Source organism: Chiloscyllium plagiosum, chromosome 10 (assembly GCF_004010195.1).
Source record: "Chiloscyllium plagiosum isolate BGI_BamShark_2017 chromosome 10, ASM401019v2, whole genome shotgun sequence".
In the NCBI taxonomy this organism is placed as follows: Eukaryota; Metazoa; Chordata; class Chondrichthyes; order Orectolobiformes; family Hemiscylliidae; genus Chiloscyllium; species Chiloscyllium plagiosum.
Window position 1 is genome coordinate 34,782,825 of NC_057719.1, and position 4,656 is coordinate 34,787,480.

Consider the following 4,656-nt stretch of genomic DNA (forward strand, 5'->3'; position numbering starts at 1 on the left):
CAGAACATCAATTTATAACTGCTAGCCCTAATCTCACCTGAAATGGCCTTTTTCAACAACAAGCTTCTGCATGAACATGTTGTGCCTGCCACACAATATGTTTAACTCCCATATCTAGCAAAGAAACTGCGAGTTGACTCTTAATAATAACAAACAATGTATTTATTTATTTAACACAGTTAATATATAGCAACAAAATACACGATAAACCAACAATTTATACTTATAAATCTAATCAACTATCTTGTGCTTTAACTTAACTCTGGATGATCGTATACCATCACACTAGATCTTGGCCTTGATCCATGTGGTGGTCCCAGGGGTGTTTTCTCTTCACAGTGGTTGACCTCCAGTTACTGCCCTGAGGATGGTGTTGCAGCGATTCTTATACTTAATGGTTGTTCCAACCCTTTTGAGAGGGTCTTTAGTGTCCTCCAGTAGATCGATCAGGGCTCAATCACCCCTATTGATCAGACCCTGGCAGGGAGGTCCTTGGGCATCCATTCCTGGAGGTGTTAGGTGCACATAGGTCAGGTAGCCCTCTCCAAATAAGGGTGTGAGGCGCCCCTGTCTGGCAAACAACTCGAGGTTCCAATTGTGCTGGGGATAGCATTCAGGTTGATATATTCGGTTCAAATTCAAGTATATTATATTGTCTGCAGCTTCTGGATTAATTAACATACTGTCTGCAGCAGCAGCCTGTCTGGATTCTGCAGCATGTTTATTAGCACAGTCATTTTGGTCAAGGCTTCTCTCAAGTTCCCAGCATGCTTCATTTATTGTCTGTTTCTTGTAAATTCATCATTTTGAGTGGCCCATCGACCACAAACATCTTCCCCACAGGTTTCCATCCCCAACAAGCAGCTTTGGAACCAAGAGCCACAGAGGCCGAACTGACAACAGGAAAGCCAAACCAATGGCCTCATCAGAACAAGAGACATCCAAGAGGGGGCAGCCAACCACTATCTAAACAAGAGCCATGAGACACAGCCTGTTCTGAACCAAGAGAACCAATGGTAAGAACCTCAGCAACCAACCACGATCAACAAAATTAAAAACTGACAGCTTTGAAAAACAGCTTTGAAGAAGGGCTTATGCCCGAAACGTCGATTCTCCTGTTCCCTGGATGCTGCCTGACCTGCTGCGCTTTTCCAGCAACACATTTCCAGCTTTGAAAAACAACCAACCACAAGTCCTCAGACACAACCTGGGGTGAAAACCAGGCCCACAAAACCAGCAGAGAGTAAAGAAAACCAGGTACTTATCCGAGGCATCCAATATGCACCTTACCGCATCAGCAGACTCAACCCAAACTGAAAAGCCTTCGCAATCCAAAGTCTACATCGAGGATCTGGATATGGCAAGTGGGAACTGCCAGGCACACTTCAAAACCATGTTTCTCAGTGGTGAGCTTAAACTCCCAAGATCCCATGTTTCCGATCTAGCTAGCAGGGAGTGGAAGGTGGGTGGTGACTGTGCATTGGGACCCCAAGTCTAGGGATTCTCATTAAAGAGTCTGAAATTAAACACTGTTGTTTTCATGTGTGTGTCAGTAGGATGGAGTTTTAATATTGTTATTCTTGTTAATAGCATTTTTAAGGTATTACTGTTCTCTGTCTAGTTGATTGTGTTAATTTCCTTGATTTATTGCATTACCTAGTTTCTAATTATAATTACCTTTTGTATTTTAAATAAATGCATATTCTTTTGCCCTGAAACATCTGTATACTACCTCTTCATTTCACATTCCCTAAATAAGTCCAGCATCCAGAACCCAGGGGTCTTGAAGTGATTTGAACCGCTTAAAGATCAGAAAATAACTGATTGTAAACCAGAACTCTACAGCAGATACTATTCTTTATTTATATTCACACTCCTCCAAGTTCAAATTCATTTGCCACTTTCTGCACACCTAACAAGCCCATGAATATTTATTTATTTGTTTGTACTGAGGATCTCTATCAGTTATGTGCTTCTAAAAAGGGAATGCTTATTTTTGTTTGATGACACTTGAGCACCCTAGCTAGTTAATTAGAATCATAGAATTCCTACAGTGCAGAAAGAGGTCATTTGACCCATTGTGTCCGCACTGACCATCCAAAGAGCATCCCATTCAGACCCACTTCCCTTCTCATTCACATAATCCCACACTTACCATGGCTAAATATAACTACCCAGCACATCCCTGGAAACTACTAGGCAACTTAGCATGGCCATTTCACCTAACCTGCACATCTTTGGACTGTGAGAGAATTAAGACAAGGAATCTCCGGAGAATGTTCCAGTTTAATTCTATCGCCTTTCATCAGAACCAGCCGACTTATAGCTGAAACTTTAAATTCATCTCTATTGCTGCTGTTCTTGGTTTTTGGGATGGGGGTTACAGATAAAGAAAGGCAAGATAGGTTAAGAATGCGAACTAGTACAGAATATAAAACAGTTAGGAAAAAGTTTTAAAAATATATAAAACCACGGTGGCTCAGTGTTTAGCACTGCTGCCTCACAGCACCAGGGTCCCAGGTTCGATTCCAGCCTTGGGTGACTATCTGTGTGGAGTTTGCACATTCTCCCCGTGTCTGCATGGGTTTCCTCCCACAGTCCAAAGATGTGCAGGTTAGGTAAATTGCCCATAGTGCTAGGTGCATTAGTCAGAGGGAAATGGATCTGGGTAGGTTACTCTTCAGAGGGCTGGTGTGGACTGGTTGGGCTGAAGAGCCTGTTTCCACACTGTAGAGAATCTAATCTAAAACAAAAAAGGGTGACTAAAGTGGACATAGGTCTCTTGCAGGATGAGAAAGGGGAATTAATATTGGGTAATGCTGAAACAGCCGCGGACTTGAATGACTATTTTGTGTCAGTCTTCATAGTGGAAGATGCATCTGACATGTCAAAGAATGATGTTATGGATAAGATGGGAGGTGGAGACTTCAATTAAATTGTTATCACAAAAGGGGGAGTGTTGAGCAAACTTGATGGTCTAAAGGTAGATAAGTCCCCTGGTCCTCATGGAATGCATTCCAGGATGCTGAAAGAAATGGTGGAAGTTATAGTAGATGCATGCATGGTAATTTATCAAAGTTCACTGGAGTCCGGGCAGGTCTCAGTGGACTGGATGACAGTGAATGTCATACTGCTGTTTAAAAAAGGTGTAGAAAAAAGCCAATAATTATAGGCCAGTTAGCTTAACATCTGCAGTTGGGAAAATGCTGGAGACTATCATTAAAGAAGAAATAATGAGACATCTGTATGGAAAGGGTTCCATCAGGCAGATGCAATATGGATTCAGTAGGGAAAGCTGTGTTTTACAAACTTACTGGAGCTCTTTGAGGATGTAACAAGTGTGGTGGATGGAGGGGAACAGGTGGATGTTATACACTTGGAATTTCAGAAGGCATTCAATAAGGTGCCGCATTAAGGACACATCCATAAGATAAGAATGCGTGGAATTATGGGATATGTACAACCATGGATAGAGGACAGTTAACCAATAGAAAGCAGTGAGTTGGGATAAATGGGTGTTTCTTTGGTTGGAGATCAGTGGAGAGTGGGGTGCTGCAATTGTTCGTGATATATATAAATGGTTTGAAGACGAGATCGAGTGTAATGTATCCAAGTTTGCTGATGACACGAAATTGAGTGGAAAGGCAAACTGTGCAAAGGATGTAAAGGATCTGCAGAAGGGTCTGAGATTTAGATAGGTTAAGTGAGTGGGCAAAAGTCTGGCAGATGAAGTACAATGTTGGTAAATGTAAGGTTATCCACTTTGGAAGTAAAAATAATAGGTCAGAGTATTATTTAAATGGTGAAAAATTGCAACATGCTGTTGTGCAGATGAACTCGTTCATGAATCGCTACAAGTTCATTTACAGGTGCATTGGTAATCAGGAAGGCAAATGGAATATTGGCTTTCATTGCTGGAGGGATTGAATTTAACAGCAGGGAGGTTCTACTGCAATTGTGCAAGGTGTTGGTGAGGCGCATCTGGAGTATTGTACACAGTCCTGGTCTCCTTACTTGAGGAGGGATATACTGGCTTTGTAGGCAGTATAGAGGAGGTTCACAAGGTTGATTCTGGAGATGAGGAGGTAACCCTATGAGGAGAGGTTGAGCTACCTGGGACTGTACTCGCTAGAGTTTAGAAGAATGAGAGGGGATCTTATAGAAACATAAAATTATGAAAGGGATCGACAGGACAGAGGCAAGCAAGTTGTTTCCACTGGGGCTAGTGGACATGGCCTCAAGATTAGGGGAAGTAGGTTTAGGACAGAGGTGATGAGGAACTAACTGTTTTTCCCAGAGAGTAGTGAATATATGGAATTCTGTGCCAAAGGAAACAGCTTCACTAAAAATATTCAAGATACAGTTGGATGGGTTTTTGCATGGTAGGGGAATTAAGGGTTATGGGGATAATGCAGGTAGGAGATGCTGAGACAATGGATGGATTAGCCATGATCTTAATGAAAGGCGGAGGAGGCTAGTCGGCCTCAAAAGGCTACTCCTGCTGCAAATATCCCGAATTTCCAATTTTATTTTGGGTTTCCAGCAGCTGGGGTATTGTAAACTAGCTGTGGCACCACAGCGCCGCCCGCGGATTCTGGAGGTATTGTCTTCCGATCTCCTGCGGTTCCTATTGGCTCCAGGCTGAGCCAATAGGAA